Below are 26,410 nucleotides of genomic sequence, written 5' to 3' on the forward strand. Positions count from 1 at the left end.
TAACTTTTGATAGAAGACTCGGATACACATGTTTATGGCTTTATCTTATAGAACTCAAGGTTCCCGTGCTGGGAAAACAGGTTTTGCAGCTGTTTGAGCTAAGATTTTCAAGTTATTCACATAATGAAAACCTATACTTTGTTTCGGTCGAGTTCCCCATTCAAATGCATGTAACAGTGAGAAACGCACTGTCTTGGCGAAAGAAAGCGTTTTTGTACAACTTCATAGAAATAGCTGTAACTTTTGATAGAAGACTCAGAAACACATGTTTATGGCTTTATCTTATAGAACTCAAGGTCCCCGTGCTGGGAAAACAGGTTTTGCAGCTGTTTGAGCTAAGATTTTCAAGTTATTCACATAATGAAAACCTATACTTTGTTTCGGTCGAGTTCCCCATTCAAATGCATGTAACAGTGAGAAACGCACTGTCTTGGCGAAAGAAAGCGTTTTTGTACAACTTCATAGAAATAGCTGTAACTTTTGATAGAAGACTCAGACAAACATGTTTATGGCCTTATATTATAGAACTCAAGGTCTCCGTGCTGGGAAAACAGGTTTTGCAGCTGTTTGAGCTAAGATTTCCAAGTTATTCACATAATGATAACTTGTACTTTGTTTCGGTCGAGTTCCCCATTCAAATGCATGTAACAGTGAGAAACGCACTGTCTTGGCGAAAGAAAGCGTTTTTGTACAACTTCATAGAAATAGCTGTAACTTTTGATAGAAGACTCGGATACACATGTTTATGGCTTTATCTTATAGAACTCAAGGTTCCCGTGCTGGGAAAACAGGTTTTGCAGCTGTTTGAGCTAAGATTTCCAAGTTATTCACATAATGATAACTTGTACTTTGTTTCGGTCGAGTTCCCCATTCAAATGCATGTAACAGTGAGAAACGCACTGTCTTGGCGAAAGAAAGCGTTTTTGTACAACTTCATAGAAATAGCTGTAACTTTTGATAGAAGACTCAGACAAACATGTTTATGGCCTTATATTATAGAACTCAAGGTCTCCGTGCTGGGAAAACAGGTTTTGCAGCTGTTTGAGCTAAGATTTCCAAGTTATTCACATAATGAAAACTTGTACTTTGTTTCGGTGGAGTTCCCCATTCAAACGCATGTAACAGTGAGAAACGCACTGTCTTGGCGAAAGAAAGCGTTTTTGTACAACTTCATAGAAATAGCTTTAACTTTTGATAGAAGACTCGGATACACATGTTTATGGCTTTATCTTATAGAACTCAAGGTCTCCGTGCTGGGAAAACAGGTTTTGCAGCTGTTTGAGCTAAGATTTTCAAGTTATTCACATAATGATAACTTGTACTTTGTTTCGGTCGAGTTCCCCATTCAAATGCATGTAACAGTGAGAAACGCACTGTCTTGGCGAAAGAAAGCGTTTTTGTACAACTTCATAGAAATAGCTGTAACTTTTGATAGAAGACTCGGATACACATGTTTATGGCTTTATCTTATAGAACTCAAGGTCCCCGTGCTGGGAAAACAGGTTTTGCAGCTGTTTGAGCTAAGATTTTCAAGTTATTCACATAATGAAAACCTATACTTTGTTTCGGTCGAGTTCCCCATTCAAATGCATGTAACAGTGAGAAACGCACTGTCTTGGCGAAAGAAAGCGTTTTTGTACAACTTCATAGAAATAGCTGTAACTTTTGATAGAAGACTCGGATACACATGTTTATGGCTTTATCTTATAGAACTCAAGGTTCCCGTGCTGGGAAAACAGGTTTTGCAGCTGTTTGAGCTAAGATTTCCAAGTTATTCACATAATGAAAACCTATACTTTGTTTCGGTCGAGTTCCCCATTCAAATGCATGTAACAGTGAGAAACGCACTGTCTTGGCGAAAGAAAGCGTTTTTGTACAACTTCATAGAAATAGCTGTAACTTTTGATAGAAGACTCAGACAAACATGTTTATGGCCTTATATTATAGAACTCAAGGTCCCCGTGCTGGGAAAACAGGTTTTGCAGCTGTTTGAGCTAAGATTTCCAAGTTATTCACATAATGAAAACCTATACTTTGTTTCGGTCGAGTTCCCCATTCAAATGCATGTAACAGTGAGAAACGCACTGTCTTGGCGAAAGAAAGCGTTTTTGTACAACTTCATAGAAATAGCTGTAACTTTTGATAGAAGACTCGGATACACATGTTTATGGCTTTATCTTATAGAACTCAAGGTTCCCGTGCTGGGAAAACAGGTTTTGCAGCTGTTTGAGCTAAGATTTTCAAGTTATTCACATAATGAAAACCTATACTTTGTTTCGGTCGAGTTCCCCATTCAAATGCATGTAACAGTGAGAAACGCACTGTCTTGGCGAAAGAAAGCGTTTTTGTACAACTTCATAGAAATAGCTGTAACTTTTGATAGAAGACTCAGACAAACATGTTTATGGCCTTATATTATAGAACTCAAGGTCTCCGTGCTGGGAAAACAGGTTTTGCAGCTGTTTGAGCTAAGATTTCCAAGTTATTCACATAATGATAACTTGTACTTTGTTTCGGTCGAGTTCCCCATTCAAATGCATGTAACAGTGAGAAACGCACTGTCTTGGCGAAAGAAAGCGTTTTTGTACAACTTCATAGAAATAGCTGTAACTTTTGATAGAAGACTCGGATACACATGTTTATGGCTTTATCTTATAGAACTCAAGGTTCCCGTGCTGGGAAAACAGGTTTTGCAGCTGTTTGAGCTAAGATTTCCAAGTTATTCACATAATGATAACTTGTACTTTGTTTCGGTCGAGTTCCCCATTCAAATGCATGTAACAGTGAGAAACGCACTGTCTTGGCGAAAGAAAGCGTTTTTGTACAACTTCATAGAAATAGCTGTAACTTTTGATAGAAGACTCAGACAAACATGTTTATGGCCTTATATTATAGAACTCAAGGTCTCCGTGCTGGGAAAACAGGTTTTGCAGCTGTTTGAGCTAAGATTTTCAAGTTATTCACATAATGAAAACCTATACTTTGTTTCGGTCGAGTTCCCCATTCAAATGCATGTAACAGTGAGAAACGCACTGTCTTGGCGAAAGAAAGCGTTTTTGTACAACTTCATAGAAATAGCTGTAACTTTTGATAGAAGACTCAGACAAACATGTTTATGGCCTTATATTATAGAACTCAAGGTCTCCGTGCTGGGAAAACAGGTTTTGCAGCTGTTTGAGCTAAGATTTCCAAGTTATTCACATAATGATAACTTGTACTTTGTTTCGGTCGAGTTCCCCATTCAAATGCATGTAACAGTGAGAAACGCACTGTCTTGGCGAAAGAAAGCGTTTTTGTACAACTTCATAGAAATAGCTGTAACTTTTGATAGAAAACTCGGATACACATGTTTATGGCTTTATCTTATAGAACTCAAGGTTCCCGTGCTGGGAAAACAGGTTTTGCAGCTGTTTGAGCTAAGATTTCCAAGTTATTCACATAATGAAAACCTATACTTTGTTTCGGTCGAGTTCCCCATTCAAATGCATGTAACAGTGAGAAACGCACTGTCTTGGCGAAAGAAAGCGTTTTTGTACAACTTCATAGAAATAGCTGTAACTTTTGATAGAAGACTCGGATACACATGTTTATGGCTTTATCTTATAGAACTCAAGGTTCCCGTGCTGGGAAAACAGGTTTTGCAGCTGTTTGAGCTAAGATTTCCAAGTTATTCACATAATGATAACTTGTACTTTGTTTCGGTCGAGTTCCCCATTCAAATGCATGTAACAGTGAGAAACGCACTGTCTTGGCGAAAGAAAGCGTTTTTGTACAACTTCATAGAAATAGCTGTAACTTTTGATAGAAGACTCGGATACACATGTTTATGGCTTTATCTTATAGAACTCAAGGTCCCCGTGCTGGGAAAACAGGTTTTGCAGCTGTTTGAGCTAAGATTTTCAAGTTATTCACATAATGAAAACCTATACTTTGTTTCGGTCGAGTTCCCCATTCAAATGCATGTAACAGTGAGAAACGCACTGTCTTGGCGAAAGAAAGCGTTTTTGTACAACTTCATAGAAATAGCTGTAACTTTTGATAGAAGACTCGGATACACATGTTTATGGCTTTATCTTATAGAACTCAAGGTTCCCGTGCTGGGAAAACAGGTTTTGCAGCTGTTTGAGCTAAGATTTCCAAGTTATTCACATAATGAAAACCTATACTTTGTTTCGGTCGAGTTCCCCATTCAAATGCATGTAACAGTGAGAAACGCACTGTCTTGGCGAAAGAAAGCGTTTTTGTACAACTTCATAGAAATAGCTGTAACTTTTGATAGAAGACTCAGACAAACATGTTTATGGCCTTATATTATAGAACTCAAGGTCCCCGTGCTGGGAAAACAGGTTTTGCAGCTGTTTGAGCTAAGATTTCCAAGTTATTCACATAATGAAAACCTATACTTTGTTTCGGTCGAGTTCCCCATTCAAATGCATGTAACAGTGAGAAACGCACTGTCTTGGCGAAAGAAAGCGTTTTTGTACAACTTCATAGAAATAGCTGTAACTTTTGATAGAAGACTCGGATACACATGTTTATGGCTTTATCTTATAGAACTCAAGGTTCCCGTGCTGGGAAAACAGGTTTTGCAGCTGTTTGAGCTAAGATTTTCAAGTTATTCACATAATGAAAACCTATACTTTGTTTCGGTCGAGTTCCCCATTCAAATGCATGTAACAGTGAGAAACGCACTGTCTTGGCGAAAGAAAGCGTTTTTGTACAACTTCATAGAAATAGCTGTAACTTTTGATAGAAGACTCAGAAACACATGTTTATGGCCTTATCTTATAGAACTCAAGGTCCCCGTGCTGGGAAAACAGGTTTTGCAGCTGTTTGAGCTAAGATTTTCAAGTTATTCACATAATGAAAACCTATACTTTGTTTCGGTCGAGTTCCCCATTCAAATGCATGTAACAGTGAGAAACGCACTGTCTTGGCGAAAGAAAGCGTTTTTGTACAACTTCATAGAAATAGCTGTAACTTTTGATAGAAGACTCGGATACACATGTTTATGGCTTTATCTTATAGAACTCAAGGTTCCCGTGCTGGGAAAACAGGTTTTGCAGCTGTTTGAGCTAAGATTTCCAAGTTATTCACATAATGAAAACCTATACTTTGTTTCGGTCGAGTTCCCCATTCAAATGCATGTAACAGTGAGAAACGCACTGTCTTGGCGAAAGAAAGCGTTTTTGTACAACTTCATAGAAATAGCTGTAACTTTTGATAGAAGACTCAGACAAACATGTTTATGGCTTTATCTTATAGAACTCAAGGTTCCCGTGCTGGGAAAACAGGTTTTGCAGCTGTTTGAGCTAAGATTTCCAAGTTATTCACATAATGAAAACCTATACTTTGTTTCGGTCGAGTTCCCCATTCAAATGCATGTAACAGTGAGAAACGCACTGTCTTGGCGAAAGAAAGCGTTTTTGTACAACTTCATAGAAATAGCTGTAACTTTTGATAGAAGACTCAGACAAACATGTTTATGGCTTTATCTTATAGAACTCAAGGTTCCCGTGCTGGGAAAACAGGTTTTGCAGCTGTTTGAGCTAAGATTTCCAAGTTATTCACATAATGAAAACCTATACTTTGTTTCGGTCGAGTTCCCCATTCAAATGCATGTAACAGTGAGAAACGCACTGTCTTGGCGAAAGAAAGCGTTTTTGTACAACTTCATAGAAATAGCTGTAACTTTTGATAGAAGACTCGGATACACATGTTTATGGCTTTATCTTATAGAACTCAAGGTTCCCGTGCTGGGAAAACAGGTTTTGCAGCTGTTTGAGCTAAGATTTCCAAGTTATTCACATAATGAAAACCTATACTTTGTTTCGGTCGAGTTCCCCATTCAAATGCATGTAACAGTGAGAAACGCACTGTCTTGGCGAAAGAAAGCGTTTTTGTACAACTTCATAGAAATAGCTGTAACTTTTGATAGAAGACTCAGACAAACATGTTTATGGCCTTATATTATAGAACTCAAGGTCTCCGTGCTGGGAAAACAGGTTTTGCAGCTGTTTGAGCTAAGATTTCCAAGTTATTCACATAATGATAACTTGTACTTTGTTTCGGTCGAGTTCCCCATTCAAATGCATGTAACAGTGAGAAACGCACTGTCTTGGCGAAAGAAAGCGTTTTTGTACAACTTCATAGAAATAGCTGTAACTTTTGATAGAAAACTCGGATACACATGTTTATGGCTTTATCTTATAGAACTCAAGGTTCCCGTGCTGGGAAAACAGGTTTTGCAGCTGTTTGAGCTAAGATTTCCAAGTTATTCACATAATGAAAACCTATACTTTTTTTCGGTCGAGTTCCCCATTCAAATGCATGTAACAGTGAGAAACGCACTGTCTTGGCGAAAGAAAGCGTTTTTGTACAACTTCATAGAAATAGCTGTAGCTTTTGATAGAAGACTCAGACAAACATGTTTATGGCCTTATATTATAGAACTCAAGGTCTCCGTGCTGGAAAAACAGGTTTTGCAGCTGTTTGAGCTAAGATTTCCAAGTTATTCACATAATGATAACTTGTACTTTGTTTCGGTCGAGTTCCCCATTCAAATGCATGTAACAGTGAGAAACGCACTGTCTTGGCGAAAGAAAGCGTTTTTGTACAACTTCATAGAAATAGCTGTAACTTTTGATAGAAGACTCGGATACACATGTTTATGGCTTTATCTTATAGAACTCAAGGTTCCCGTGCTGGGAAAACAGGTTTTGCAGCTGTTTGAGCTAAGATTTTCAAGTTATTCACATAATGAAAACCTATACTTTGTTTCGGTCGAGTTCCCCATTCAAATGCATGTAACAGTGAGAAACGCACTGTCTTGGCGAAAGAAAGCGTTTTTGTACAACTTCATAGAAATAGCTGTAACTTTTGATAGAAGACTCAGACAAACATGTTTATGGCCTTATATTATAGAACTCAAGGTCTCCGTGCTGGGAAAACAGGTTTTGCAGCTGTTTGAGCTAAGATTTCCAAGTTATTCACATAATGATAACTTGTACTTTGTTTCGGTCGAGTTCCCCATTCAAATGCATGTAACAGTGAGAAACGCACTGTCTTGGCGAAAGAAAGCGTTTTTGTACAACTTCATAGAAATAGCTGTAACTTTTGATAGAAGACTCGGATACACATGTTTATGGCTTTATCTTATAGAACTCAAGGTTCCCGTGCTGGGAAAACAGGTTTTGCAGCTGTTTGAGCTAAGATTTCCAAGTTATTCACATAATGATAACTTGTACTTTGTTTCGGTCGAGTTCCCCATTCAAATGCATGTAACAGTGAGAAACGCACTGTCTTGGCGAAAGAAAGCGTTTTTGTACAACTTCATAGAAATAGCTGTAACTTTTGATAGAAGACTCAGACAAACATGTTTATGGCCTTATATTATAGAACTCAAGGTCTCCGTGCTGGGAAAACAGGTTTTGCAGCTGTTTGAGCTAAGATTTTCAAGTTATTCACATAATGAAAACCTATACTTTGTTTCGGTCGAGTTCCCCATTCAAATGCATGTAACAGTGAGAAACGCACTGTCTTGGCGAAAGAAAGCGTTTTTGTACAACTTCATAGAAATAGCTGTAACTTTTGATAGAAGACTCAGACAAACATGTTTATGGCCTTATATTATAGAACTCAAGGTCTCCGTGCTGGGAAAACAGGTTTTGCAGCTGTTTGAGCTAAGATTTCCAAGTTATTCACATAATGATAACTTGTACTTTGTTTCGGTCGAGTTCCCCATTCAAATGCATGTAACAGTGAGAAACGCACTGTCTTGGCGAAAGAAAGCGTTTTTGTACAACTTCATAGAAATAGCTGTAACTTTTGATAGAAAACTCGGATACACATGTTTATGGCTTTATCTTATAGAACTCAAGGTTCCCGTGCTGGGAAAACAGGTTTTGCAGCTGTTTGAGCTAAGATTTCCAAGTTATTCACATAATGAAAACCTATACTTTGTTTCGGTCGAGTTCCCCATTCAAATGCATGTAACAGTGAGAAACGCACTGTCTTGGCGAAAGAAAGCGTTTTTGTACAACTTCATAGAAATAGCTGTAACTTTTGATAGAAGACTCGGATACACATGTTTATGGCTTTATCTTATAGAACTCAAGGTTCCCGTGCTGGGAAAACAGGTTTTGCAGCTGTTTGAGCTAAGATTTCCAAGTTATTCACATAATGATAACTTGTACTTTGTTTCGGTCGAGTTCCCCATTCAAATGCATGTAACAGTGAGAAACGCACTGTCTTGGCGAAAGAAAGCGTTTTTGTACAACTTCATAGAAATAGCTGTAACTTTTGATAGAAGACTCGGATACACATGTTTATGGCTTTATCTTATAGAACTCAAGGTTCCCGTGCTGGGAAAACAGGTTTTGCAGCTGTTTGAGCTAAGATTTCCAAGTTATTCACATAATGAAAACCTATACTTTGTTTCGGTCGAGTTCCCCATTCAAATGCATGTAACAGTGAGAAACGCACTGTCTTGGCGAAAGAAAGCGTTTTTGTACAACTTCATAGAAATAGCTGTAACTTTTGATAGAAGACTCAGACAAACATGTTTATGGCCTTATATTATAGAACTCAAGGTCTCCGTGCTGGGAAAACAGGTTTTGCAGCTGTTTGAGCTAAGATTTCCAAGTTATTCACATAATGATAACTTGTACTTTGTTTCGGTCGAGTTCCCCATTCAAATGCATGTAACAGTGAGAAACGCACTGTCTTGGCGAAAGAAAGCGTTTTTGTACAACTTCATAGAAATAGCTGTAACTTTTGATAGAAAACTCGGATACACATGTTTATGGCTTTATCTTATAGAACTCAAGGTTCCCGTGCTGGGAAAACAGGTTTTGCAGCTGTTTGAGCTAAGATTTCCAAGTTATTCACATAATGAAAACCTATACTTTGTTTCGGTCGAGTTCCCCATTCAAATGCATGTAACAGTGAGAAACGCACTGTCTTGGCGAAAGAAAGCGTTTTTGTACAACTTCATAGAAATAGCTGTAACTTTTGATAGAAGACTCGGATACACATGTTTATGGCTTTATCTTATAGAACTCAAGGTTCCCGTGCTGGGAAAACAGGTTTTGCAGCTGTTTGAGCTAAGATTTCCAAGTTATTCACATAATGATAACTTGTACTTTGTTTCGGTCGAGTTCCCCATTCAAATGCATGTAACAGTGAGAAACGCACTGTCTTGGCGAAAGAAAGCGTTTTTGTACAACTTCATAGAAATAGCTGTAACTTTTGATAGAAGACTCGGATACACATGTTTATGGCTTTATCTTATAGAACTCAAGGTTCCCGTGCTGGGAAAACAGGTTTTGCAGCTGTTTGAGCTAAGATTTCCAAGTTATTCACATAATGAAAACCTATACTTTGTTTCGGTCGAGTTCCCCATTCAAATGCATGTAACAGTGAGAAACGCACTGTCTTGGCGAAAGAAAGCGTTTTTGTACAACTTCATAGAAATAGCTGTAACTTTTGATAGAAGACTCAGACAAACATGTTTATGGCCTTATATTATAGAACTCAAGGTCTCCGTGCTGGGAAAACAGGTTTTGCAGCTGTTTGAGCTAAGATTTTCAAGTTATTCACATAATGAAAACCTATACTTTGTTTCGGTCGAGTTCCCCATTCAAATGCATGTAACAGTGAGAAACGCACTGTCTTGGCGAAAGAAAGCGTTTTTGTACAACTTCATAGAAATAGCTGTAACTTTTGATAGAAGACTCAGACAAACATGTTTATGGCCTTATATTATAGAACTCAAGGTCTCCGTGCTGGGAAAACAGGTTTTGCAGCTGTTTGAGCTAAGATTTCCAAGTTATTCACATAATGATAACTTGTACTTTGTTTCGGTCGAGTTCCCCATTCAAATGCATGTAACAGTGAGAAACGCACTGTCTTGGCGAAAGAAAGCGTTTTTGTACAACTTCATAGAAATAGCTGTAACTTTTGATAGAAAACTCGGATACACATGTTTATGGCTTTATCTTATAGAACTCAAGGTTCCCGTGCTGGGAAAACAGGTTTTGCAGCTGTTTGAGCTAAGATTTCCAAGTTATTCACATAATGAAAACCTATACTTTGTTTCGGTCGAGTTCCCCATTCAAATGCATGTAACAGTGAGAAACGCACTGTCTTGGCGAAAGAAAGCGTTTTTGTACAACTTCATAGAAATAGCTGTAACTTTTGATAGAAGACTCGGATACACATGTTTATGGCTTTATCTTATAGAACTCAAGGTTCCCGTGCTGGGAAAACAGGTTTTGCAGCTGTTTGAGCTAAGATTTCCAAGTTATTCACATAATGATAACTTGTACTTTGTTTCGGTCGAGTTCCCCATTCAAATGCATGTAACAGTGAGAAACGCACTGTCTTGGCGAAAGAAAGCGTTTTTGTACAACTTCATAGAAATAGCTGTAACTTTTGATAGAAGACTCGGATACACATGTTTATGGCTTTATCTTATAGAACTCAAGGTTCCCGTGCTGGGAAAACAGGTTTTGCAGCTGTTTGAGCTAAGATTTCCAAGTTATTCACATAATGAAAACCTATACTTTGTTTCGGTCGAGTTCCCCATTCAAATGCATGTAACAGTGAGAAACGCACTGTCTTGGCGAAAGAAAGCGTTTTTGTACAACTTCATAGAAATAGCTGTAACTTTTGATAGAAGACTCAGACAAACATGTTTATGGCCTTATATTATAGAACTCAAGGTCTCCGTGCTGGGAAAACAGGTTTTGCAGCTGTTTGAGCTAAGATTTCCAAGTTATTCACATAATGATAACTTGTACTTTGTTTCGGTCGAGTTCCCCATTCAAATGCATGTAACAGTGAGAAACGCACTGTCTTGGCGAAAGAAAGCGTTTTTGTACAACTTCATAGAAATAGCTGTAACTTTTGATAGAAAACTCGGATACACATGTTTATGGCTTTATCTTATAGAACTCAAGGTTCCCGTGCTGGGAAAACAGGTTTTGCAGCTGTTTGAGCTAAGATTTCCAAGTTATTCACATAATGAAAACCTATACTTTGTTTCGGTCGAGTTCCCCATTCAAATGCATGTAACAGTGAGAAACGCACTGTCTTGGCGAAAGAAAGCGTTTTTGTACAACTTCATAGAAATAGCTGTAACTTTTGATAGAAGACTCGGATACACATGTTTATGGCTTTATCTTATAGAACTCAAGGTTCCCGTGCTGGGAAAACAGGTTTTGCAGCTGTTTGAGCTAAGATTTCCAAGTTATTCACATAATGATAACTTGTACTTTGTTTCGGTCGAGTTCCCCATTCAAATGCATGTAACAGTGAGAAACGCACTGTCTTGGCGAAAGAAAGCGTTTTTGTACAACTTCATAGAAATAGCTGTAACTTTTGATAGAAGACTCGGATACACATGTTTATGGCTTTATCTTATAGAACTCAAGGTTCCCGTGCTGGGAAAACAGGTTTTGCAGCTGTTTGAGCTAAGATTTCCAAGTTATTCACATAATGAAAACCTATACTTTGTTTCGGTCGAGTTCCCCATTCAAATGCATGTAACAGTGAGAAACGCACTGTCTTGGCGAAAGAAAGCGTTTTTGTACAACTTCATAGAAATAGCTGTAACTTTTGATAGAAGACTCAGACAAACATGTTTATGGCCTTATATTATAGAACTCAAGGTCTCCGTGCTGGGAAAACAGGTTTTGCAGCTGTTTGAGCTAAGATTTCCAAGTTATTCACATAATGATAACTTGTACTTTGTTTCGGTCGAGTTCCCCATTCAAATGCATGTAACAGTGAGAAACGCACTGTCTTGGCGAAAGAAAGCGTTTTTGTACAACTTCATAGAAATAGCTGTAGCTTTTGATAGAAGACTCAGACAAACATGTTTATGGCCTTATATTATAGAACTCAAGGTCTCCGTGCTGGGAAACCAGGTTTTGCAGCTGTTTGAGCTAAGATTTCCAAGTTATTCACATAATGATAACTTGTACTTTGTTTCGGTCGAGTTCCCCATTCAAATGCATGTAACAGTGAGAAACGCACTGTCTTGGCGAAAGAAAGCGTTTTTGTACAACTTCATAGAAATAGCTGTAACTTTTGATAGAAAACTCGGATACACATGTTTATGGCTTTATCTTATAGAACTCAAGGTTCCCGTGCTGGGAAAACAGGTTTTGCAGCTGTTTGAGCTAAGATTTCCAAGTTATTCACATAATGAAAACCTATACTTTGTTTCGGTCGAGTTCCCCATTCAAATGCATGTAACAGTGAGAAACGCACTGTCTTGGCGAAAGAAAGCGTTTTTGTACAACTTCATAGAAATAGCTGTAACTTTTGATAGAAGACTCGGATACACATGTTTATGGCTTTATCTTATAGAACTCAAGGTTCCCGTGCTGGGAAAACAGGTTTTGCAGCTGTTTGAGCTAAGATTTCCAAGTTATTCACATAATGATAACTTGTACTTTGTTTCGGTCGAGTTCCCCATTCAAATGCATGTAACAGTGAGAAACGCACTGTCTTGGCGAAAGAAAGCGTTTTTGTACAACTTCATAGAAATAGCTGTAACTTTTGATAGAAGACTCGGATACACATGTTTATGGCTTTATCTTATAGAACTCAAGGTTCCCGTGCTGGGAAAACAGGTTTTGCAGCTGTTTGAGCTAAGATTTCCAAGTTATTCACATAATGAAAACCTATACTTTGTTTCGGTCGAGTTCCCCATTCAAATGCATGTAACAGTGAGAAACGCACTGTCTTGGCGAAAGAAAGCGTTTTTGTACAACTTCATAGAAATAGCTGTAACTTTTGATAGAAGACTCAGACAAACATGTTTATGGCCTTATATTATAGAACTCAAGGTCTCCGTGCTGGGAAAACAGGTTTTGCAGCTGTTTGAGCTAAGATTTCCAAGTTATTCACATAATGATAACTTGTACTTTGTTTCGGTCGAGTTCCCCATTCAAATGCATGTAACAGTGAGAAACGCACTGTCTTGGCGAAAGAAAGCGTTTTTGTACAACTTCATAGAAATAGCTGTAGCTTTTGATAGAAGACTCAGACAAACATGTTTATGGCCTTATATTATAGAACTCAAGGTCTACGTGCTGGGAAAACAGGTTTTGCAGCTGTTTGAGCTAAGATTTCCAAGTTATTCACATAATGAAAACCTATACTTTGTTTCGGTCGAGTTCCCCATTCAAATGCATGTAACAGTGAGAAACGCACTGTCTTGGCGAAAGAAAGCGTTTTTGTACAACTTCATAGAAATAGCTGTAACTTTTGATAGAAGACTCGGATACACATGTTTATGGCTTTATCTTATAGAACTCAAGGTTCCCGTGCTGGGAAAACAGGTTTTGCAGCTGTTTGAGCTAAGATTTCCAAGTTATTCACATAATGATAACTTGTACTTTGTTTCGGTCGAGTTCCCCATTCAAATGCATGTAACAGTGAGAAACGCACTGTCTTGGCGAAAGAAAGCGTTTTTGTACAACTTCATAGAAATAGCTGTAACTTTTGATAGAAGACTCGGATACACATGTTTATGGCTTTATCTTATAGAACTCAAGGTTCCCGTGCTGGGAAAACAGGTTTTGCAGCTGTTTGAGCTAAGATTTCCAAGTTATTCACATAATGAAAACCTATACTTTGTTTCGGTCGAGTTCCCCATTCAAATGCATGTAACAGTGAGAAACGCACTGTCTTGGCGAAAGAAAGCGTTTTTGTACAACTTCATAGAAATAGCTGTAACTTTTGATAGAAGACTCAGACAAACATGTTTATGGCCTTATATTATAGAACTCAAGGTCTCCGTGCTGGGAAAACAGGTTTTGCAGCTGTTTGAGCTAAGATTTCCAAGTTATTCACATAATGATAACTTGTACTTTGTTTCGGTCGAGTTCCCCATTCAAATGCATGTAACAGTGAGAAACGCACTGTCTTGGCGAAAGAAAGCGTTTTTGTACAACTTCATAGAAATAGCTGTAGCTTTTGATAGAAGACTCAGACAAACATGTTTATGGCCTTATATTATAGAACTCAAGGTCTCCGTGCTGGGAAAACAGGTTTTGCAGCTGTTTGAGCTAAGATTTCCAAGTTATTCACATAATGAAAACCTATACTTTGTTTCGGTCGAGTTCCCCATTCAAATGCATGTAACAGTGAGAAACGCACTGTCTTGGCGAAAGAAAGCGTTTTTGTACAACTTCATAGAAATAGCTGTAACTTTTGATAGAAGACTCAGACAAACATGTTTATGGCCTTATATTATAGAACTCAAGGTCTCCGTGCTGGGAAAACAGGTTTTGCAGCTGTTTGAGCTAAGATTTCCAAGTTATTCACATAATGATAACTTGTACTTTGTTTCGGTCGAGTTCCCCATTCAAATGCATGTAACAGTGAGAAACGCACTGTCTTGGCGAAAGAAAGCGTTTTTGTACAACTTCATAGAAATAGCTGTAACTTTTGATAGAAGACTCGGATACACATGTTTATGGCTTTATCTTATAGAACTCAAGGTTCCCGTGCTGGGAAAACAGGTTTTGCAGCTGTTTGAGCTAAGATTTCCAAGTTATTCACATAATGAAAACCTATACTTTGTTTCGGTCGAGTTCCCCATTCAAATGCATGTAACAGTGAGAAACGCACTGTCTTGGCGAAAGAAAGCGTTTTTGTACAACTTCATAGAAATAGCTGTAACTTTTGATAGAAGACTCAGACAAACATGTTTATGGCCTTATATTATAGAACTCAAGGTCTCCGTGCTGGGAAAACAGGTTTTGCAGCTGTTTGAGCTAAGATTTTCAAGTTATTCACATAATGAAAACCTATACTTTGTTTCGGTCGAGTTCCCCATTCAAATGCATGTAACAGTGAGAAACGCACTGTCTTGGCGAAAGAAAGCGTTTTTGTACAACTTCATAGAAATAGCTGTAACTTTTGATAGAAGACTCAGACAAACATGTTTATGGCCTTATATTATAGAACTCAAGGTCTCCGTGCTGGGAAAACAGGTTTTGCAGCTGTTTGAGCTAAGATTTCCAAGTTATTCACATAATGAAAACCTATACTTTGTTTCGGTCGAGTTCCCCATTCAAATGCATGTAACAGTGAGAAACGCACTGTCTTGGCGAAAGAAAGCGTTTTTGTACAACTTCATAGAAATAGCTGTAACTTTTGATAGAAGACTCGGATACACATTTTTATGGCTTTATCTTATAGAACTCAAGGTTCCCGTGCTGGGAAAACAGGTTTTGCAGCTGTTTGAGCTAAGATTTCCAAGTTATTCACATAATGAAAACCTATACTTTGTTTCGGTCGAGTTCCCCATTCAAATGCATGTAACAGTGAGAAACGCACTGTCTTGGCGAAAGAAAGCGTTTTTGTACAACTTCATAGAAATAGCTGTAACTTTTGATAGAAGACTCGGATACACATGTTTATGGCTTTATCTTATAGAACTCAAGGTTCCCGTGCTGGGAAAACAGGTTTTGCAGCTGTTTGAGCTAAGATTTCCAAGTTATTCACATAATGAAAACCTATACTTTGTTTCGGTCGAGTTCCCCATTCAAATGCATGTAACAGTGAGAAACGCACTGTCTTGGCGAAAGAAAGCGTTTTTGTACAACTTCATAGAAATAGCTGTAACTTTTGATAGAAGACTCAGACAAACATGTTTATGGCCTTATATTATAGAACTCAAGGTCTCCGTGCTGGGAAAACAGGTTTTGCAGCTGTTTGAGCTAAGATTTCCAAGTTATTCACATAATGATAACTTGTACTTTGTTTCGGTCGAGTTCCCCATTCAAATGCATGTAACAGTGAGAAACGCACTGTCTTGGCGAAAGAAAGCGTTTTTGTACAACTTCATAGAAATAGCTGTAACTTTTGATAGAAAACTCGGATACACATGTTTATGGCTTTATCTTATAGAACTCAAGGTTCCCGTGCTGGGAAAACAGGTTTTGCAGCTGTTTGAGCTAAGATTTCCAAGTTATTCACATAATGAAAACCTATACTTTGTTTCGGTCGAGTTCCCCATTCAAATGCATGTAACAGTGAGAAACGCACTGTCTTGGCGAAAGAAAGCGTTTTTGTACAACTTCATAGAAATAGCTGTAACTTTTGATAGAAGACTCGGATACACATGTTTATGGCTTTATCTTATAGAACTCAAGGTTCCCGTGCTGGGAAAACAGGTTTTGCAGCTGTTTGAGCTAAGATTTCCAAGTTATTCACATAATGATAACTTGTACTTTGTTTCGGTCGAGTTCCCCATTCAAATGCATGTAACAGTGAGAAACGCACTGTCTTGGCGAAAGAAAGCGTTTTTGTACAACTTCATAGAAATAGCTGTAACTTTTGATAGAAGACTCGGATACACATGTTTATGGCTTTATCTTATAGAACTCAAGGTTCCCGTGCTGGGAAAACAGGTTTTGCAGCTGTTTGAGCTAAGATTTCCAAGTTATTCACATAATGAAAACCTATACTTTGTTTCGGTCGAGTTCCCCATTCAAATGCATGTAACAGTGAGAAACGCACTGTCTTGGCGAAAGAAAGCGTTTTTGTACAACTTCATAGAAATAGCTGTAACTTTTGATAGAAGACTCAGACAAACATGTTTATGGCCTTATATTATAGAACTCAAGGTCTCCGTGCTGGGAAAACAGGTTTTGCAGCTGTTTGAGCTAAGATTTCCAAGTTATTCACATAATGATAACTTGTACTTTGTTTCGGTCGAGTTCCCCATTCAAATGCATGTAACAGTGAGAAACGCACTGTCTTGGCGAAAGAAAGCGTTTTTGTACAACTTCATAGAAATAGCTGTAGCTTTTGATAGAAGACTCAGACAAACATGTTTATGGCCTTATATTATAGAACTCAAGGTCTCCGTGCTGGGAAACCAGGTTTTGCAGCTGTTTGAGCTAAGATTTCCAAGTTATTCACATAATGATAACTTGTACTTTGTTTCGGTCGAGTTCCCCATTCAAATGCATGTAACAGTGAGAAACGCACTGTCTTGGCGAAAGAAAGCGTTTTTGTACAACTTCATAGAAATAGCTGTAACTTTTGATAGAAAACTCGGATACACATGTTTATGGCTTTATCTTATAGAACTCAAGGTTCCCGTGCTGGGAAAACAGGTTTTGCAGCTGTTTGAGCTAAGATTTCCAAGTTATTCACATAATGAAAACCTATACTTTGTTTCGGTCGAGTTCCCCATTCAAATGCATGTAACAGTGAGAAACGCACTGTCTTGGCGAAAGAAAGCGTTTTTGTACAACTTCATAGAAATAGCTGTAACTTTTGATAGAAGACTCGGATACACATGTTTATGGCTTTATCTTATAGAACTCAAGGTTCCCGTGCTGGGAAAACAGGTTTTGCAGCTGTTTGAGCTAAGATTTCCAAGTTATTCACATAATGATAACTTGTACTTTGTTTCGGTCGAGTTCCCCATTCAAATGCATGTAACAGTGAGAAACGCACTGTCTTGGCGAAAGAAAGCGTTTTTGTACAACTTCATAGAAATAGCTGTAACTTTTGATAGAAGACTCGGATACACATGTTTATGGCTTTATCTTATAGAACTCAAGGTTCCCGTGCTGGGAAAACAGGTTTTGCAGCTGTTTGAGCTAAGATTTCCAAGTTATTCACATAATGAAAACCTATACTTTGTTTCGGTCGAGTTCCCCATTCAAATGCATGTAACAGTGAGAAACGCACTGTCTTGGCGAAAGAAAGCGTTTTTGTACAACTTCATAGAAATAGCTGTAACTTTTGATAGAAGACTCAGACAAACATGTTTATGGCCTTATATTATAGAACTCAAGGTCTCCGTGCTGGGAAAACAGGTTTTGCAGCTGTTTGAGCTAAGATTTCCAAGTTATTCACATAATGATAACTTGTACTTTGTTTCGGTCGAGTTCCCCATTCAAATGCATGTAACAGTGAGAAACGCACTGTCTTGGCGAAAGAAAGCGTTTTTGTACAACTTCATAGAAATAGCTGTAGCTTTTGATAGAAGACTCAGACAAACATGTTTATGGCCTTATATTATAGAACTCAAGGTCTACGTGCTGGGAAAACAGGTTTTGCAGCTGTTTGAGCTAAGATTTCCAAGTTATTCACATAATGAAAACCTATACTTTGTTTCGGTCGAGTTCCCCATTCAAATGCATGTAACAGTGAGAAACGCACTGTCTTGGCGAAAGAAAGCGTTTTTGTACAACTTCATAGAAATAGCTGTAACTTTTGATAGAAGACTCGGATACACATGTTTATGGCTTTATCTTATAGAACTCAAGGTTCCCGTGCTGGGAAAACAGGTTTTGCAGCTGTTTGAGCTAAGATTTCCAAGTTATTCACATAATGATAACTTGTACTTTGTTTCGGTCGAGTTCCCCATTCAAATGCATGTAACAGTGAGAAACGCACTGTCTTGGCGAAAGAAAGCGTTTTTGTACAACTTCATAGAAATAGCTGTAACTTTTGATAGAAGACTCGGATACACATGTTTATGGCTTTATCTTATAGAACTCAAGGTTCCCGTGCTGGGAAAACAGGTTTTGCAGCTGTTTGAGCTAAGATTTCCAAGTTATTCACATAATGAAAACCTATACTTTGTTTCGGTCGAGTTCCCCATTCAAATGCATGTAACAGTGAGAAACGCACTGTCTTGGCGAAAGAAAGCGTTTTTGTACAACTTCATAGAAATAGCTGTAACTTTTGATAGAAGACTCAGACAAACATGTTTATGGCCTTATATTATAGAACTCAAGGTCTCCGTGCTGGGAAAACAGGTTTTGCAGCTGTTTGAGCTAAGATTTCCAAGTTATTCACATAATGATAACTTGTACTTTGTTTCGGTCGAGTTCCCCATTCAAATGCATGTAACAGTGAGAAACGCACTGTCTTGGCGAAAGAAAGCGTTTTTGTACAACTTCATAGAAATAGCTGTAGCTTTTGATAGAAGACTCAGACAAACATGTTTATGGCCTTATATTATAGAACTCAAGGTCTCCGTGCTGGGAAAACAGGTTTTGCAGCTGTTTGAGCTAAGATTTCCAAGTTATTCACATAATGAAAACCTATACTTTGTTTCGGTCGAGTTCCCCATTCAAATGCATGTAACAGTGAGAAACGCACTGTCTTGGCGAAAGAAAGCGTTTTTGTACAACTTCATAGAAATAGCTGTAACTTTTGATAGAAGACTCAGACAAACATGTTTATGGCCTTATATTATAGAACTCAAGGTCTCCGTGCTGGGAAAACAGGTTTTGCAGCTGTTTGAGCTAAGATTTCCAAGTTATTCACATAATGATAACTTGTACTTTGTTTCGGTCGAGTTCCCCATTCAAATGCATGTAACAGTGAGAAACGCACTGTCTTGGCGAAAGAAAGCGTTTTTGTACAACTTCATAGAAATAGCTGTAACTTTTGATAGAAGACTCGGATACACATGTTTATGGCTTTATCTTATAGAACTCAAGGTTCCCGTGCTGGGAAAACAGGTTTTGCAGCTGTTTGAGCTAAGATTTCCAAGTTATTCACATAATGAAAACCTATACTTTGTTTCGGTCGAGTTCCCCATTCAAATGCATGTAACAGTGAGAAACGCACTGTCTTGGCGAAAGAAAGCGTTTTTGTACAACTTCATAGAAATAGCTGTAACTTTTGATAGAAGACTCAGACAAACATGTTTATGGCCTTATATTATAGAACTCAAGGTCTCCGTGCTGGGAAAACAGGTTTTGCAGCTGTTTGAGCTAAGATTTTCAAGTTATTCACATAATGAAAACCTATACTTTGTTTCGGTCGAGTTCCCCATTCAAATGCATGTAACAGTGAGAAACGCACTGTCTTGGCGAAAGAAAGCGTTTTTGTACAACTTCATAGAAATAGCTGTAACTTTTGATAGAAGACTCAGACAAACATGTTTATGGCCTTATATTATAGAACTCAAGGTCTCCGTGCTGGGAAAACAGGTTTTGCAGCTGTTTGAGCTAAGATTTCCAAGTTATTCACATAATGAAAACCTATACTTTGTTTCGGTCGAGTTCCCCATTCAAATGCATGTAACAGTGAGAAACGCACTGTCTTGGCGAAAGAAAGCGTTTTTGTACAACTTCATAGAAATAGCTGTAACTTTTGATAGAAGACTCGGATACACATTTTTATGGCTTTATCTTATAGAACTCAAGGTTCCCGTGCTGGGAAAACAGGTTTTGCAGCTGTTTGAGCTAAGATTTCCAAGTTATTCACATAATGAAAACCTATACTTTGTTTCGGTCGAGTTCCCCATTCAAATGCATGTAACAGTGAGAAACGCACTGTCTTGGCGAAAGAAAGCGTTTTTGTACAACTTCATAGAAATAGCTGTAACTTTTGATAGAAGACTCGGATACACATGTTTATGGCTTTATCTTATAGAACTCAAGGTTCCCGTGCTGGGAAAACAGGTTTTGCAGCTGTTTGAGCTAAGATTTCCAAGTTATTCGCATAATGAAAACCTATACTTTGTTTCGGTCGAGTTCCCCATTCAAATGCATGTAACAGTGAGAAACGCACTGTCTTGGCGAAAGAAAGCGTTTTTGTACAACTTCATAGAAATAGCTGTAACTTTTGATAGAAGACTCAGACAAACATGTTTATGGCCTTATATTATAGAACTCAAGGTTCCCGTGCTGGGAAAACAGGTTTTGCAGCTGTTTGAGCTAAGATTTCCAAGTTATTCACATAATGAAAACCTATACTTTGTTTCGGTCGAGTTCCCCATTCAAATGCATGTAACAGTGAGAAACGCACTGTCTTGGCGAAAGAAAGCGTTTTTGTACAACTTCATAGAAATAGCTGTAACTTTTGATAGAAGACTCGGATACACATGTTTATGGCTTTATCTTATAGAACTCAAGGTTCCCGTGCTGGGAAAACAGGTTTTGCAGCTGTTTGAGCTAAGATTTCCAAGTTATTCACATAATGAAAACCTATACTTTGTTTCGGTCGAGTTCCCCATTCAAATGCATGTAACAGTGAGAAACGCACTGTCTTGGCGAAAGAAAGCGTTTTTGTACAACTTCATAGAAATAGCTGTAGCTTTTGATAGAAGACTCAGACAAACATGTTTATGGCCTTATATTATAGAACTCAAGGTCTCCGTGCTGGGAAACCAGGTTTTGCAGCTGTTTGAGCTAAGATTTCCAAGTTATTCACATAATGATAACTTGTACTTTGTTTCGGTCGAGTTCCCCATTCAAATGCATGTAACAGTGAGAAACGCACTGTCTTGGCGAAAGAAAGCGTTTTTGTACAACTTCATAGAAATAGCTGTAACTTTTGATAGAAGACTCGGATACACATGTTTATGGCTTTATCTTATAGAACTCAAGGTTCCCGTGCTGGGAAAACAGGTTTTGCAGCTGTTTGAGCTAAGATTTCCAAGTTATTCACATAATGAAAACCTATACTTTGTTTCGGTCGAGTTCCCCATTCAAATGCATGTAACAGTGAGAAACGCACTGTCTTGGCGAAAGAAAGCGTTTTTGTACAACTTCATAGAAATAGCTGTAACTTTTGATAGAAGACTCAGACAAACATGTTTATGGCCTTATATTATAGAACTCAAGGTCTCCGTGCTGGGAAAACAGGTTTTGCAGCTGTTTGAGCTAAGATTTCCAAGTTATTCACATAATGATAACTTGTACTTTGTTTCGGTCGAGTTCCCCATTCAAATGCATGTAACAGTGAGAAACGCACTGTCTTGGCGAAAGAAAGCGTTTTTGTACAACTTCATAGAAATAGCTGTAGCTTTTGATAGAAGACTCAGACAAACATGTTTATGGCCTTATATTATAGAACTCAAGGTCTACGTGCTGGGAAAACAGGTTTTGCAGCTGTTTGAGCTAAGATTTCCAAGTTATTCACATAATGAAAACCTATACTTTGTTTCGGTCGAGTTCCCCATTCAAATGCATGTAACAGTGAGAAACGCACTGTCTTGGCGAAAGAAAGCGTTTTTGTACAACTTCATAGAAATAGCTGTAACTTTTGATAGAAGACTCGGATACACATGTTTATGGCTTTATCTTATAGAACTCAAGGTTCCCGTGCTGGGAAAACAGGTTTTGCAGCTGTTTGAGCTAAGATTTCCAAGTTATTCACATAATGATAACTTGTACTTTGTTTCGGTCGAGTTCCCCATTCAAATGCATGTAACAGTGAGAAACGCACTGTCTTGGCGAAAGAAAGCGTTTTTGTACAACTTCATAGAAATAGCTGTAACTTTTGATAGAAAACTCGGATACACATGTTTATGGCTTTATCTTATAGAACTCAAGGTTCCCGTGCTGGGAAAACAGGTTTTGCAGCTGTTTGAGCTAAGATTTCCAAGTTATTCACATAATGAAAACCTATACTTTGTTTCGGTCGAGTTCCCCATTCAAATGCATGTAACAGTGAGAAACGCACTGTCTTGGCGAAAGAAAGCGTTTTTGTACAACTTCATAGAAATAGCTGTAACTTTTGATAGAAGACTCAGACAAACATGTTTATGGCCTTATATTATAGAACTCAAGGTCTCCGTGCTGGGAAAACAGGTTTTGCAGCTGTTTGAGCTAAGATTTCCAAGTTATTCACATAATGATAACTTGTACTTTGTTTCGGTCGAGTTCCCCATTCAAATGCATGTAACAGTGAGAAACGCACTGTCTTGGCGAAAGAAAGCGTTTTTGTACAACTTCATAGAAATAGCTGTAGCTTTTGATAGAAGACTCAGACAAACATGTTTATGGCCTTATATTATAGAACTCAAGGTCTCCGTGCTGGGAAAACAGGTTTTGCAGCTGTTTGAGCTAAGATTTCCAAGTTATTCACATAATGAAAACCTATACTTTGTTTCGGTCGAGTTCCCCATTCAAATGCATGTAACAGTGAGAAACGCACTGTCTTGGCGAAAGAAAGCGTTTTTGTACAACTTCATAGAAATAGCTGTAACTTTTGATAGAAGACTCAGACAAACATGTTTATGGCCTTATATTATAGAACTCAAGGTCTCCGTGCTGGGAAAACAGGTTTTGCAGCTGTTTGAGCTAAGATTTCCAAGTTATTCACATAATGAAAACCTATACTTTGTTTCGGTCGAGTTCCCCATTCAAATGCATGTAACAGTGAGAAACGCACTGTCTTGGCGAAAGAAAGCGTTTTTGTACAACTTCATAGAAATAGCTGTAACTTTTGATAGAAGACTCGGATACACATGTTTATGGCTTTATCTTATAGAACTCAAGGTTCCCGTGCTGGGAAAACAGGTTTTGCAGCTGTTTGAGCTAAGATTTCCAAGTTATTCACATAATGAAAACCTATACTTTGTTTCGGTCGAGTTCCCCATTCAAATGCATGTAACAGTGAGAAACGCACTGTCTTGGCGAAAGAAAGCGTTTTTGTACAACTTCATAGAAATAGCTGTAACTTTTGATAGAAGACTCAGACAAACATGTTTATGGCTTTATCTTATAGAACTCAAGGTCCCCGTGCTGGGAAAACAGGTTTTGCAGCTGTTTGAGCTAAGATTTTCAAGTTATTCACATAATGAAAACCTATACTTTGTTTCGGTCGAGTTCCCCATTCAAATGCATGTAACAGTGAGAAACGCACTGTCTTGGCGAAAGAAAGCGTTTTTGTACAACTTCATAGAAATAGCTGTAACTTTTGATAGAAGACTCGGATACACATGTTTATGGCTTTATCTTATAGAACTCAAGGTTCCCGTGCTGGGAAAACAGGTTTTGCAGCTGTTTGAGCTAAGATTTTCAAGTTATTCACATAATGAAAACCTATACTTTGTTTCGGTCGAGTTCCCCATTCAAATGCATGTAACAGTGAGAAACGCACTGTCTTGGTGAAAGAAAGCGTTTTTGTACAACTTCATAGAAATAGCTGTAACTTTTGATAGAAAACTCGGATACACATGTTTATGGCTTTATCTTATAGAACTCAAGGTTCCCGTGCTGGGAAAACAGGTTTTGCAGCTGTTTGAGCTAAGATTTCCAAGTTATTCACATAATGAAAACCTATACTTTGTTTCGGTCGAGTTCCCCATTCAAATGCATGTAACAGTGAGAAACGCACTGTCTTGGCGAAAGAAAGCGTTTTTGTACAACTTCATAGAAATAGCTGTAACTTTTGATAGAAGACTCAGACAAACATGTTTATGGCCTTATATTATAGAACTCAAGGTCTCCGTGCTGGAAAAACAGGTTTTGCAGCTGTTTGAGCTAAGATTTCCAAGTTATTCACATAATGAAAACCTATACTTTGTTTCGGTCGAGTTCCCCATTCAAATGCATGTAACAGTGAGAAACGCACTGTCTTGGCGAAAGAAAGCGTTTTTGTACAACTTCATATAAATAGCTGTAACTTTTGATAGAAGACTCAGACAAACATGTTTATGGCCTTATATTATAGAACTCAAGGTCCCCGTGCTGGGAAAACAGGTTTTGCAGCTGTTTGAGCTAAGATTTTCAAGTTATTCACATAATGAAAACCTATACTTTGTTTCGGTCGAGTTCCCCATTCAAATGCATGTAACAGTGAGAAACGCACTGTCTTGGCGAAAGAAAGCGTTTTTGTACAACTTCATAGAAATAGCTGTAACTTTTGATAGAAGACTCAGACAAACATGTTTATGGCCTTATATTATAGAACTCAAGGTCTCCGTGCTGGGAAAACAGGTTTTGCAGCTGTTTGAGCTAAGATTTTCAAGTTATTCACATAATGAAAACCTATACTTTGTTTCGGTCGAGTTCCCCATTCAAATGCATGTAACAGTGAGAAACGCACTGTCTTGGCGAAAGAAAGCGTTTTTGTACAACTTCATAGAAATAGCTGTAACTTTTGATAGAAGACTCAGACAAACATGTTTATGGCCTTATATTATAGAACTCAAGGTCTCCGTGCTGGGAAAACAGGTTTTGCAGCTGTTTGAGCTAAGATTTCCAAGTTATTCACATAATGAAAACCTATACTTTGTTTCGGTCGAGTTCCCCATTCAAATGCATGTAACAGTGAGAAACGCACTGTCTTGGCGAAAGAAAGCGTTTTTGTACAACTTCATAGAAATAGCTGTAACTTTTGATAGAAGACTCGGATACACATGTTTATGGCTTTATCTTATAGAACTCAAGGTTCCCGTGCTGGGAAAACAGGTTTTGCAGCTGTTTGAGCTAAGATTTTCAAGTTATTCACATAATGAAAACCTATACTTTGTTTCGGTCGAGTTCCCCATTCAAATGCATGTAACAGTGAGAAACGCACTGTCTTGGCGAAAGAAAGCGTTTTTGTACAACTTCATAGAAATAGCTGTAACTTTTGATAGAAGACTCAGACAAACATGTTTATGGCCTTATATTATAGAACTCAAGGTCCCCGTGCTGGGAAAACAGGTTTTGCAGCTGTTTGAGCTAAGATTTCCAAGTTATTCACATAATGAAAACCTATACTTTGTTTCGGTCGAGTTCCCCATTCAAATGCATGTAACAGTGAGAAACGCACTGTCTTGGCGAAAGAAAGCGTTTTTGTACAACTTCATAGAAATAGCTGTAACTTTTGATAGAAGACTCAGACAAACATGTTTATGGCCTTATATTATAGAACTCAAGGTCTCCGTGCTGGGAAAACAGGTTTTGCAGCTGTTTGAGCTAAGATTTCCAAGTTATTCACATAATGAAAACCTATACTTTGTTTCGGTCGAGTTCCCCATTCAAATGCATGTAACAGTGAGAAACGCACTGTCTTGGCGAAAGAAAGCGTTTTTGTACAACTTCATAGAAATAGCTGTAACTTTTGATAGAAGACTCAGACAAACATGTTTATGGCCTTATATTATAGAACTCAAGGTCTCCGTGCTGGGAAAACAGGTTTTGCAGCTGTTTGAGCTAAGATTTTCAAGTTATTCACATAATGAAAACCTATACTTTGTTTCGGTCGAGTTCCCCATTCAAATGCATGTAACAGTGAGAAACGCACTGTCTTGGCGAAAGAAAGCGTTTTTGTACAACTTCATAGAAATAGCTGTAACTTTTGATAGAAGACTCAGACAAACATGTTTATGGCCTTATATTATAGAACTCAAGGTCTCCGTGCTGGGAAAACAGGTTTTGCAGCTGTTTGAGCTAAGATTTCCAAGTTATTCACATAATGATAACTTGTACTTTGTTTCGGTCGAGTTCCCCATTCAAATGCATGTAACAGTGAGAAACGCACTGTCTTGGCGAAAGAAAGCGTTTTTGTACAACTTCATAGAAATAGCTGTAACTTTTGATAGAAAACTCGGATACACATGTTTATGGCTTTATCTTATAGAACTCAAGGTTCCCGTGCTGGGAAAACAGGTTTTGCAGCTGTTTGAGCTAAG

The sequence above is a fragment of the Rhamphochromis longiceps genome, linkage group LG14 (genome assembly GCF_057381845.1).
Source record: "Rhamphochromis longiceps isolate RC_006_pf linkage group LG14, R_longiceps_female_GT1.1, whole genome shotgun sequence".
Lineage (NCBI taxonomy): Eukaryota > Metazoa > Chordata > Actinopteri > Cichliformes > Cichlidae > Rhamphochromis > Rhamphochromis longiceps.